The sequence below is a fragment of the Notolepis coatsorum genome (assembly GCF_963971535.1).
Source record: "Notolepis coatsorum genome assembly, chromosome: 19".
Classification (NCBI taxonomy): Eukaryota; Metazoa; Chordata; class Actinopteri; order Aulopiformes; family Paralepididae; genus Notolepis; species Notolepis coatsorum.
In genome coordinates, this window is record NC_140183.1 from 45,253,016 (window position 1) to 45,266,898 (window position 13,883).

General features: G+C 48.4%; 1 protein-coding gene across 3 annotated transcripts in view; it reads right to left on the bottom strand.

Annotated features, from left to right (window-relative positions):
• dgkb (diacylglycerol kinase, beta) overlaps positions 1–13,883 on the bottom strand; it is a gene marked incomplete at both ends in the record, with an annotated part of 150,330 nt that overhangs the window by 33,236 nt on the left and 103,211 nt on the right. The window lies entirely within an intron of this gene.

Sequence of the window (13,883 nt, forward strand, 5' to 3'; positions counted from 1 at the left end):
TGGTACTTGGTGGTACTGCTGGTGGTACTTGAAAAAACTGGCCACTGAACTTAGAAGCAGGCCAGTGTTTCTAGTTGCGGCGGCGCGATAGTTAGATAACCTAAGTGGGGAACAACCAGGAGATCACTGTGACAGAGATTAATGCAGTCTAAACAGTCATACATCTTTTATTCAACTTCAGCCCTGATCATAACCATTTTTATTTTTAGATTTTTTTGTAATGTCAGATACAAAATGAAATACTCCCACTTTTCTGAGTTGTTAAATCTGACATTACAAAAAACAAAAAATCCATCAAAATCTGTGTTGTTGCTAATCATTGATACATGCCTAGCCCGTAATAATCCCCCCCACAAAAATTTACTTTGCATTTGATATATTGAAAATATTTTACTTTTTGTGTGTTTTTTTAACAATCATTTGTGGCTAGTCAAGCTAGTCAAGATGAGAAGCCCACACACACTCAACTAACCGCCTCGGCCAGTCCTTCATACCAGCGGCCATCAGACTCCACAACAGTGGGCAGGGACTGCTGCCAACTAGGAACCTATATCACCTTATGTGAATACTGTATACTTTATCAGATCATATAGCATTTAGCATTTATAGATTATATATTATATATTTAGATTATTGGATTATTAGATCATATATTGCATATATTTAGCATTTAGCATTTTTAGATTAGATTTTGATTATTATATTATATTATATAGTGTAACTTTATTGTAGGGCAAATATTACTGAGAGGGCATACATACCCTCATCTTGCACCTTGTTGCCCATATGCACATGTCCAAAGTAAAATTATATTGATTTGTTATATTGTTTACACTACCTTTTTACTACCTTATACCCCCCCCTCCCCCATGCTGCTATGATGCCTGAATTTCCCCAAGGGGATCAATAAAGGAATGTCTTATCTTATTTTATAGACAATTATGTGGGCAATATAGAACAGGTGACAGAAGTTATGACCATTATAGTGATTAGAAACTAAATACAAATTCCATCTGGATTTTCTTTGTGTTTTGTCAAAACAATGTTCTATAGTGAGTGGTCTTACCTCCTTTTCCAGGATTACTTCAACTTTTTTAAAAACGGATTTGAATTGATCAGTTTCTTTTTATTTACACCAAAACAAAACAAAAACATCAAAAAACACTTTACAATTATTATATACAATTATCAAGTCAAGTCAAGTCAAGAGTTTTATTTGTCACGGCATACAAGTATACAATGAAATGCGGGTGGTCTTGCCCGCAACGATGTGCAATACAGTAATAACAACATATAATGGAATCCAATAAAACAACATTGTGCAATAAACAGTAACATAGTAGGGCATATCGGTATTTGTACATAAGTTATTTACAGAGCAGGGAGGACATGCTAGGTCCTGTGGTAGTGCATACACTGTTAGCTACGGATGAGGCACTGGGTCTTTCTATACATTGCTATTTTATACAATCTCAGGTTATACTATACTATTTTTAAAGTGACCTTTCCTTAGTGGCCATAAGTGTGGGCGTGTGCAGCATGAGTGTGTGCTTGCTCATGTTAAAGTGGCTGCTAGTGTGTGAGCGTGTACAGTGTGTGTATCATGTGTGTGCTCATGTGTGCTTGAGTGTGGAGAGTTCAGTGTTCAAGGCTCTGATGGCCTGGGGGAAGAAGCTGAGCCAAAGCCTCTCTGTCCTAGTAGCTGGGGTTCGCAGGCGTCTGCCTGACCTCAGCAGCATGAACAGGCTGTTGTTGGGGTGGTGTGGCTCTTTCATTATTCTGCAGGCTCTGGATTTGCACCTCTTGTTGTATAGAACCTGCAGGGGTGGTAGTGCAATACCCGTGGTACGCTCGGCTGAGCGCACCACTCTCTGTAGGGCCTTCTTGTCCTGTGCCGTGCTGTTTCCATACCAGGCAGTGATGTTTCCAGTCAAGATGCTCTCTACAGCTCCTGAGTAGAAGGACTGGAGTATCTTCCCAGATACTCTGAACTTCCTTAACTGTCTCAGGTGGTAGAGGCGCTGCTTCGCCTTTTTTACGACTGAGTCTATGTGTGTTGACCATGTCAGATCCTCTGAGATGTGGACCCCCAGGTACTTAAAGCTGCTCACCCTGTCCACGGTAGCCCCGTTTATCCTCAGTGGTGTGTGTGTCTCCTGCTGTCCTCTCCTATAATCCACGATCAGCTCCTTGGTTTTACCAATGTTCAGGAGCAGGCTGTTGTCCTGGCACCAGCGTTCCAGTACCTCAACCTCCTCCCGGTAGGCCTTCTCGTCGTTGTCCGAGATCAGTCCCACCACCACTGTGTCGTCTGCAAACTTCACTATGGAGTTGGAGCTGAACTTGGCCACACAGTCGTGTGTGTATAGTAAGTACAGCAGGGGGCTCAGAACACAGCCCTGGGGGGACCCGATGCTCAGGGTGATGGTGTTGGAGGTCTGACCCCCCACCCTGACCGCCTGGGGCCTTTCGCTCAGAAAGTCCAGTATCCAGGCGCTCAGGGCGGAGCTCAGACCCAGCTCGATCAGCTTGTCCACCAGTCTGGTGGGGACTATGGTGTTGAACGCTGAGCTATAGTCAATGAACAACAGTCTCACATAGCCCCCCTTCTGTCAGTCAAGGTGAGAGAGGGTGCTGTGCAGTACCTGGGAGACCGCATCGTCAGTGGACCTGTTTGGCCTGTATGCAAATTGCATGGGGTCCATATCACTGGGGAGGGAGGCACAAATGTGATCCCTTTTTTTTTTAAGATTTATTTTTTGGCGTTTTTCAAATGTGATCCTTGACCAGCCTCTCGAAACATTTCATGGCCACAGAGGTGAGTGCCACCGGTCTGTAGTCGTTGAGACATGTTGGGGATTATATTATATACTACTGCATATGTATTACTTACATAATACAGCTGCAGTGTTCATCAACTCCTCTGGGATAAACGGGGACACAATGCTCCATAAGCAATAAGTTAAAGCTAATTACCTTAGCATATTTGACATGTACAGTGTCATGTACAGTAACTGACTTATGTTTAATCAATACAAATATAACAAATAAACGATGGGATTTGAAAACTACAAGGCTAAATTAATTCAGAATGCAGTTGTATGTTGAAATGTGGTGGCCGGACAAGATTTTTGTAATAATTTCTGTATCAAATATGAAAGATATGAATAATAATAATCATGATAATCATACAGATATTTTATATCATTACTTTGAGCATACCCACAAACAGATATTCATCATAAACCCATTCAAGTAAATTTTCAGACGGAATTGTTTTATTACTATCACTATAATTATCATAACTTTTGAACAATAAATAATATTTCTAATCTGTCAGCTGTTCTATATTGCCCACATAATTGTCTATATCCCATACCCTCTAAGTTTCCTGCTAGCTTGTCAGTAAAGTGGTTGAAAATGCAGTTGTTTGTTGAAATGTGGTGGCCGGACAAGATTTCTGTAATAATTTCTGTATCAAATATGAAAGATATTAATAATAATAATCATGATAATCATACAGATATTTTATATCATTTGAAAGCCCTAGTTGTTATCTTTAAAATGGTACTATATATATTTATATATATATAAATATAGCATTCATTTTCATAATGGAATGTTGATGCCTAGGGCTAAAGATAATGTGCGATTTTGGCCACTGGTAGCGCTCATGAGCCGAAACACACCTCGGGCCGTGTTGGGTAGCGCCGAAGAAGAAGAAGCTTCACACACGAATCCACACGGGGAAAACAGTGAAATATTTGTCTTAAAATTCTGTACGTAACTCCAAGCTGATCAAGCGTGTCCTTAGAATTCCGTACATAAATCTAAGCAGATCAAGCGTGTTTTTATGATTTATGAAACACAGATTGAGAGGTGTGTGTGTGTGGATCGCTTTTACGATTGTGGATTCTACTTTTGAGTTTGTTTATTTTTGATAGACCTCTATGAAGAAGAAGCTTCACACACGAATCCACACGGGAAAAACAGCGAAATATTTGTCTAAAAATTCCGTACGTAACTCCAAGCTGATCAAGTTTCAAGTTTCAAGTTTCTTTAATAGTTGTCATACAGAAGTACAGAATACTTTCATACAAAATGCTTCTTACTGTTACGCTCCAGAGACTGTGCTAGACAAGATAGTATCAAATAACATAGTATAGCATGTCATTTAGAAGAAGAAAATGAGGTCACAGTGTTCGGTATAGACATATGTACAATGTTCTGAGTTACCATATAATATACAATACTATGCAGTGTACTAATGTACAGTCCTATATAGTGCAAAGCAGAAATGGGATGAGGTACAATTTAGGTACAATTTACAGTAAGGTGTACGAGTTGTAGTGCAATCCTTCATCAATAAATATAAAGTGTGGGGAGTGGGTGCTACAGTGTGTTTGTTTAAAGTGGGTGTGTGCTATGAAGTGGGTGGAGTGGGTGCTACAGTGTGTTTGTTTAAAGTGAGTGTGTGCGTGTGGATGTGTGTGCTATGTGCGTTTGGTGGTTGTTGTTGTGTAGTGTTCATTGTTCGTTTAGCAGCCTGATGGCCTGGGGATAGAAGCTTCTTCTGAGTCTTTCTGTGCTCGCCTTGAGACTCCGGTATCGCTTGCCTGACCGCAGCAGTTCAAAGAGGCAGTTGTTCGGGTGACTGGAGTCTTTAATGATTCTCTTAGCCTTGCCCTTGCAACGCTTGTTGTAAATGTTCTGGGGGGTGGGGAGCCCCCCTCCAATTGTGCGTTCGGCTGAACGTGTCACTCTTTGTAGTCTGCTTCGGTCTTGTGCAGTGCTATTCCCAAACCAGGAGGTGATGTTGCCGGTCAAGATGCTCTCTATTGTACATGAGTAGAAGTTCTTAAGGATCTTCTGACTGACTTGGAACTTCCTTAGGCGCCTGAGGAAGTAGAGGCGTTGTCGTGCCTTCTTCACAACACTGTCAATGTGTGTGGTCCATGTCAAGTCCTCGGATATGTAGGCTCCGAGGTACTTAAAGCTGTTGACTCTCTCAACCGGTGCCCCGGTTCACAGTGCCCCATGATCAAGCATGTCCTTAAATTCTGTACGTAAATCTAAGCAGATCAAGCGTGTTTTTAGAATTCCGTACGTAAATCTAAGCAGATCAAGCGTGTTTTTATGATTTATGAAACACAAATTGAGAGGTGTGTGTGTGTGTGGATCGTTTTTACGATTGTGGATTCTACTTTTGTGTTTGTTTATTTTTGATAGAAATCTACCCCCATATTCTTACCCTGCTCCTGCTCTCCCTCTTTCAGATGGCACATCAAATACCACAGTTACCACTATTTGAAAGACGATTTGAAAGACCATCCATTCATTGAGTGGGTGGTCATCCACTCAACAGTCTCGCTAGCAACTGAGACGAGATGTGTGAACACAACAGTTATATACTCGTACTGGCATCGCGTCCCGCTCTTAAGCCATATTGAGATATACCTCATCTCCTGTACCTACTGTACTCCATGAACGAAAACAAAACACCCAAACACTTGACCAGGCCCCGCCCCAGTGGCTTACTATAAGACACCGGGCGTGGTCACCACTCACCCTTCCTCTTTTTCGTTTTCCATCATGGCGGATGCTTGCACCCTGTGTAACTAGTGATAGCGAGTATGAAGTGTAAAGAGAAATTGAACAATGCCGGAGATTTGCCAGCCCCTGGAATCTTCGGCATGTTCCAACGGCGCCATATGGGTTCTGCGGCCCCGCATCGGGCCTGTCCTGTGTTTCCTCGTCTTTTACAGCAGCTTGAGGGACAGCGTGCGATGTGTAGCTATCGAGCTACCTCGCACTCAGGTAGGATCTGTGCCATCAGGCATTGATGCTGGTGTTAATAATACTGCTTGTTGTCCTGTGAGACAACCGAGTTGTGTATTGGCGCAAGGGGCAGGATATCTGGGTAAACGTTGTTGTTTTCCCCGTTACCCTGGAGCGCGCGGCTAACGCTATGCTATATGCTGGGCTACTGTTTCTGTTTGTCTCCCCGCTGAGGGATGTCTATCTAAAGTCTTCCCTCCTCTTAACCATTCATGCTGACGGCCAATCGGTGTCTACTGTGGGAGTATTGCGGGGGGCTTTGTTTACCTTTTCATGGGTGAATGGGCTGAGGTCTAGGGCTGGTGTGCTGTTTGTGAATATTATGAATGAATGCGGGACTGGTTTTCTCTGGTCCGGATCCCCTTAACGTTGTGTGTATGGGCTAGCCCATTCTACAGTATATTGGTGGTGTTTTTAGTTCATTTATTCATTAACCCCTTCATGGTGCACACCACAGTGGAGGTTACTGGTTGCACCCACCACTGGTGCTCCGTGTTTAGCATCAGTTCTTTGCCTCTGGCATGTTGAAACAGTGCCCCGCCCGGCCGACGCCATGAGGTGGGTCGGCCCGGCGAGTGGCTGGTGGGCTGTGTTAAGCCTGTACCGCCACGGTATGGAATTGGCAGCGATTAGTAACTTTGTTCGACTTGCTGTTTTTTCTGTCAAAAATGGTGTCTGGTGGCGGGGCCATGAGGGCCAGCCGACGTCGAAACATCGCGTGAGGTTGTTGACGTTATTAGCTTTGACCTAGCCGCAAGCTATAACCGCAGGGAGGGCTAGGATGCTGTCAACTGTTGTTTACAGACATCTTGGTTGGATTAGTCTCCCTTTGAGGGGGTGAGAAGTTAAAAATAAATGTTCCCTCCTCAGGGCTCCCCTCTTCGCAGAGGATCTTTGGTCTTCCGCTGGAGCACGGGCGGTTTTGGACCTAGGCCCCACACCGCCTCACGCCGCGCAGCCAGAGGTGAGAGCACGGCCTCGCCAGCGGCTGTGGCGAGGCCCTCGACAGGCGGCCATGTTTCCCCCGCCAGAGGTACCCTGGGCGTTGTCAACAGGTGTCCACAAGGCTGACAGCCTTGGCGGCCGAGGGATCGGCCATATTGGATGAGCACGGCCTGAGAAACCGTCGCCGTCCTGCCGCGAGCAGCCTGCTCTCCGATCACTCCCTTCCCCAACACCAGCGGAAAAGGGGCTCTGATTTGTTTTCCTTTGGCTCCGGGCCGCGAGCCTTCGTTGAAGCGCATGCGGCCCCACGTTTCGCTTCTCATGGGGACAGGGGCTGACACCCAGTTGATGGCTGAGCCTGGGTCTGTCCATGAGAATGTTGTGCTGTCAAGCGGCTCCCACACCATAAGCTGTGCTTGGTTGAGCCTGGTGTTACTTCCGTCAACTACAATAATAATAATATAATAATGCAGGACCTGTTGCAGAGGTCTTTATTCGGCATGCAACGACACTCAATGTTTTAGCGGTACACACAGCGGTTAGTTTAGCACACACACCGGAACACACACGCATGCATTGTCTCTTTAGAATCGCCAATGCGATTCGTCTCTGCGATTAACCCATCCCGTCGTCCTTCCCCCCCAAGGGCAGCCGGGAGCAGACAGGCGTCAACGTCAGCCGCGCCAGGGGACCAATCCAAGTGCTCCTGTCCGTCTTCGTCAAGGACGCCACAGCGTTAGCGATCTGTTGTTGTGCATGTTTTTCCATTGGGTTTATCTTATCGGGGGGGAAACCCTTGCGAGCACGGGGAGAACATGCAAACTCCACACAGAAAGGCCTGGGAGATACCCCACCTGAGTACCTGGCATCATGGAAACCTGGTCCCCAAGCGGGAATCGAACCCTGGACCTTCTTGCTGTGAGGCGACAGTGTTAACCACTGCACCACCGTGCCGCAAGTGTTGTCAGCAGGGGGGCTCGAGACCTTTTTGAGGCAAACAGTGCGGGCTTCCCCGACCTCGCCTTCGCCAGGCTGGGTGTGACGTTGGTGCCTCCCACTCCCGCAAGATCGGCAGTGGTCTGGCAGGCACGCGTGATTTGGGTGGTAGTAATATCACTGCAGGGCTACGGTGTGTAGGAACCCATGGGGGCCTCACACCTTGCATGTCCAGCTGCAGAACAACTCCTCAGCATGTTCTGGAGGGGTGTTCAGTGGGGGAGCTTTTGTCACCTAGTCAGCTTCCCCCGTATCAAACCGACCCTTTCTGTCGGGGTCCCCCCTTGGGTGCGATTGCCTCGTGGGTTGTATCAGGGACCGTTGTCCCGATTCCACGGAACGCCCTGCCCGCACGGTTGGCGGGTTCAGAGTTGGCTACGCACAGCGGGAGGGACCGGGCCGCCTATCTACAGTTCCTTGCGGACCAGCGCAGAATGGCGGCGGGTGCGCTCTGGGAGTATCATCACATATGGCTTCAGCAGTGCCATATGTCAAAGTGGATGGAGAGAATGCTGAGGCGGGGACTTGTATTTACACAACCCCACCCGTTTTCAGGTTTGGTACAGACCCTATTGTCAGGGTCACCAGCAGTAACAGCTCTGGTCAACGAGATCCAATCTCTGTGGACGAAGCAAGCCATCGTCGTGGCGTTTTCCTCCCGGTATTCTCTGGTGCCCGAGAAATCGGGAGGAGGGGGTGTCAGACCCATGCTGGACCTGTCCCATGGGAAGGTTCAGCATTTTTTGGATTGTCTCCTACCTGTTGAACACTGTCAGGTGGGGGCCTGGTTCTCCTCCATAGACCTGTAGGATGCGTATTCGCATCCCCGATCTTCCATCCTAGGGCTTACCTACGCTTCCTTTGCAGGGTTTAGTGTATGAGTACCAGAGGCTGCCGTTCGGCTTTTCTCTGGCTCCCCGCATCTTCACCAGGTGCGTGGAGGCCGCACTGGGGCCTCTGTGTCGTCAGGGGTTACGAAGTGTATTCTGCCCTGACAACATTCTGGTCCTTGGCGGTCAAGGTGGATCGTCAGGTCTCATACCAGGCAGGTGGTGGAATTCCTACCAGCCTGGGGTTTGCTGTAGACTGGAAGTAGAGTACTCCTCTTCCCAGTCAACGGGTGGAGTGCTATGGGCATCCCTCTCAGAGCGTGTTATCGACACGCTCGGGAGGTTCCGTCCTAGGACGGTTACGGCGCTGTCCGTGATACGCCTGCTCGGTATGATGGCATCTGCTCATTCCGTGGTCCCTCTTGGCCTCCTCTTCACCCCAGGAGGAGGTTACGGAGGTGGTTTTTTTCCAGAATGGAAATAGACCCGGTGAGAGGCAAGTGGAAGCGACTAAGGTTCCCGTGTCAGTACTGGGGGACCTCGCCCCCTGGGGAGGGCCTGGGGTTCTCACCAGGGGGGTCCCTATGGGCAGTAGGCTGTCACACGTCACGTTTTTCACCGACGCCTCCCTCGCTGGAGACGCGTCGGGCCAACGCAGTAGGGGGCAGCTGGCAAGCCATGCTGTCCGGTCTACGCTATGTTCAATGGGTTGGTATTGAAGGTGGTCCTTCTGGTCCTCAAACGGTGTTTGATCAAGACGGACAATACGATGTCAGCGTCGTATATCGACAGACAGGGAGGAGTACGCTCCCCCGTCTGCACCAGGCGGCGGGCGGCTGGCTATGGGCGTTCTCCATCTGCGCAGCCTGAGGGCTCTCCACATCCCCGGCAGGGTGAATGCGGGTACAGGTGTGATGTCGCGGGGCGGTCCTCACCCTGACGAGTGGGGATTACGTCCGGACATATGCCGTGGCCGCCTGGGATTCTTTCCCCCCATACATCTGTTAGGTCAGTTGTTGGGGCGGGTACGTTGAGGAGCGCAGGACCTTGATCCTGATTGCGCCGGACCGGGGCGCAGCTGTGTGGTTCCCGGTCCTGATCCAGCTCTTGGTAGCCCCGTCGTGGCCTGTTCCTTGGTCATCGCAGGCCCTCTCTCAAGCGCACGGGTCTCTGTGTTAGTTCCCTGTGCTGGGCCAGCCGCTGATCGTTGGCTGGTGAGAGGGTGAGTCTGGAGAGGATGGATCCTTCTGTGGTTGACACCATCCGGAACACGCATGCTCCCTCCACTATCGCGGTTTACGCGGGTAGGTGGCGTATTTTTCCAAGAGTGGTGTAAGGTGGGGGGCCGGGACCCGGTGTCCTGCCCCCTGGACGCTGTCCTTACCTTCCTTCAGTGTATCCTTGATAGACTGTCGGCTTCGACGGTGAGGGTATATGCTGCGGCTATATCCTCTTGTCATGAGGGGTTTGAGGGCGTACGTTGTTCAGCCACCCTCTTGTGAAGCGTTTCCTGCTTGGCGCTCCGTGCCTTAAACTGGTGAAACGTTCTCTGTCTCCGAGTTGGGATCTTCAATTGGTCCTCGTCAGTTGTCCGAGGCCCCGTTTGAGCCTCTTGAGCAAGCGCCTTTGGAACAGCTGTCGTTCGAGACTGCGTTCCTGCTGGCCATCACCTCCGCTAAGCGCGTGGGTGAGCTCTGTGCTCTCTCGGTGCGGCCTGAGTGCCTGTCTATTCGTGTCGATAGCGGTGCCACTCTGCTGCCTAATCCAGTCTTCGTGCCAGAAAATATCCGGAGCTCTTTTCGCTCCAGGTATATTGTGGTTCAGGCATTTCATCCACTTCCTCACGCTAGTGAGTTAGAGGCGAGCCTTCACCTGTTATGTCCGGTCCAGGTTTTGGGGTTTTACCTCAGCCGGACTCAGGACCTCAGGGCTACCGATCAGCGTTTTGTCTGTTACGGTGGCTCTCGCACTGGTAGGGCACTGTCGAAATAGCGCCTGTCCCATTGGTTGTGCGAGGGCATTGCCCTTTGCTACACGTTGGCTGGGCTGGCCCCCCCTGGGGGTGTCAGGGCGCACCTCCACCCTGTTAGGAGGGGCCTCGGTGGAGCACATCTGTGCTGCGGCCTCATGGTCCTCCACGGGTCCCTTCGTAAGGTTTTACCTCATGGACATGACTGGGGATTCTGTTTCCCAGGCGGTTCTGAGGTCTGGAACCTCCCCTGCTTCCCGCCTTTCGGTGGGTTAGCAGGGATGTGTGGGTGTGGACCGCAAGGTGTTGTGTCACACGTGGTCCCGCCTGTGCTGTGCGTTTGGAGGTTCTAGTTCCCTCTTTTCACACTTGGGTGGAGTTGACTGCCGCCCCCTCTTCACTAGGAAGGAGGGGTGACGGGACTCCCCTCCCCCCTGATGTGGGCTTATGGGTCCTCAGGGGGTACATTTGTCGGGCCTCGCGTCCGCTCTACCCCATATCTCGATATGGCTTAAGAGCGGGATGCCAGTACGAGTATATAACGATTGGTTATGTATATAACCTAGTTATATGAGTACTGGCTAAGCGTCCCGCTCTTAAGCGTGCCCTGAGGTCCCTTGGGGGGGGGGTTTTCTGATGGAAAACTCTTCCCGAGGAAGGGTGAGTGGTGACCACGCCCGGTGTCTTATAGTAAGCCACTGGGGCGGGGCCTGGTCAAGTGTTTGGGTGTTTTGTTTTCGTTCATGGAGTACAGTAGGTACAGGAGATGAGGTATATCTCGATATGGCTTAAGAGCGGGACGCTTAGCCAGTACTCATATAACTATCGTTTGCTCATTGCGTCCCTACTGTTCAGGTGAAGAACCCTTTAGTGTGTATGTCGACAACACTCACACACTTAACCTGTTTAACACTTTGGTTGCCTAAGGTTAAATTAATGATATACCATAGATTGCCAGCGCTATTTGTCTATGGAGAAAGTCCCCTTCTTTGCAGGGCTATAACTTTTTAAATTCTATTGCTACATTGCCATTATTAGGGCCCATTCAAAGTCCTATATGTATTGTTCATTGTGTAGCAACGTTAAACTTTTTCATTCACATATTCATAGTAAAGTATGGTCTAATGTATAAGTATGTTTTCATCTCTTTCTGCAGCTTTCTCCAGAACGTGATATATAGCCCCAAATGCATTATATTGATGATGAAATACAGTTTGATGGCAATCAGCGCGATATAAAAAATTCCAACTAGACGTACTTCTAGAAGTTACTACACGTCATCTGATGTTGACCGGATGGGCGAGGGGGCGTTTATAATTCCGTGGGCAGCGTTATACCAATCATCTAATGTGGGTCAAATGTTGATAATATCAGTTATTATCGAAGACGGTAACGTTACACGCTGAAACTCACCCCAGTCTCCGCGCGCCGTTGGGCGATCATCGTCGAGTAGAAATTTTATCATTATGGGATATATTATTACCCGGTCCATCTCCAGCTTGTATAATGGTATATACGTCCAAATCATGTTGTTTATCGAGTTATTGGCAATCGATCGCTATGTAGAGTGACGAGCTAGAGTCACGGGACATGTACCGAGTGGCCGGAAGCAATACGGACGTCTAGCAAAACCTCTAGTGCGCTTCCTGTTAAGCGCTTGCGCCGATCGGCCACCAGATGGCGCTCCTGAACCGCCAGAGAGCTCAGTGGGTCCTGCTGGTGGATCTCAGGCCAGCGGAGGGACATTATGAATCCGATCGCAGATTTTTGAAATATTGATATAAAGACGACGTACAGCGTCCCCCGGCAACTTTAGCATGGCCAGCAAAGACGTCTAAAGACGGCTCCCGGCACCCAAAGTGTTAAAAAGACTGATGCAAAAATACTTATCAATTATCAATATGACCAAAAAGCTTGTTTTTGATGTCACGTTCGTAATATTAGCTAATTTGTCGTATGGTTGACTGGATGCTACATTTTGAGTAGCAGAAATCTCAGGCAGCTGACAACATTTGTTCCAAAATGTGCACTATTAATGTCAACACCCTTTGATTAGTCAAGCTGGAAGTGGCCATCATTAATGGGAATACGCCACCAGCTGTGACCCCTGATGGCAAAGACAGGATGTTTCACTATGGAGAACCGAGCGGAGGCGGATGTAGTCAGGCACTCGTCTGAACTCATCTGCCGGAAGGACATATCAAACTCACACTGACAGTGGATATGCACTATACTGTAGATACATTCTACCAGTAGCCTATGTGAAGTGCTCGCAGGCTAGCTCGCCTGTGCCCAGGATGAAAAAGACTGCCTCCAATGCAGACTGACCACAAACTCCTCACATTCCTGCATTTTGACAGATTATCCGTGGCAATCAGGCAGCGTCTTTAGAGCCACTCTTCCTGACTTAAAGCAGTACACAGTAGGGCTGCAATAGGATCTGCATTCATCACCAGACCTGCTCCCCTCCGGTAGGGTAGCACTAATTAATAAAGACCTCTGCACCGTGTGGATGGCTGTGAGGAGGGGGAGATGGATCGGATAGACACCGTCTTCATTATCACTCAATATCACACACAGCAGGGTCGTGTAGGGATAATTACCTGTGCGTTGAGCTGAGGTTTAGAGAGAGGGAGAGAGGAAAAGGGGGAGAGGGGTGGGAGATAACCACACTGTCTTACTTCGACACGTTTACCGGGTGGAATTGGAGCAATTTAAGGCTATTTGTGGATCAGAGGGTGGGCCAGCTGAGTTGTAAGAGTTTGGTCCTGAATAAGTTACCTTGAGATGCGACTGGATTCGCAAGATCACACAAGTTCTGTGTAGCAAACCATCTGGTGTATCAGGTTACCAGATTAGAGGCAGTCTAATAAAATGTTTAATACCTAGCTTTCTTATCACAGTCATAGTGCCATGGGTGTACCTTTTAGTAAAGAGTTTAGAGAGATACTCAGCCTGAATTAATTATTTAAAAAGTGGGGCATCCATTTCAGTTTTTGCAAAAAAGCACTTGCACTGCACCACTGTTTTTGTGTTTGAAACATTGGAATCAAATTATTAGCATTTGTTAGCAATACTAGTTGATGGGGTCTGTTAGCATGATCATGCAGCACGGTGGTGTAGTGGTTAACACTGTCACCTCACAGCAAGAAGGTCCAGGGTTCGATTCCCGCTTGGGTACCAGGTTTCCATGATGCCAGGTACCCAGGTGGGGTATCTCCCAGGCCTTTCTGTGTGGAGTTTGCATGTTCTCCCCGTGCTCGCAAGGGTTTCCCCCCCGATAAGATAAACCCAATGGAAAAACA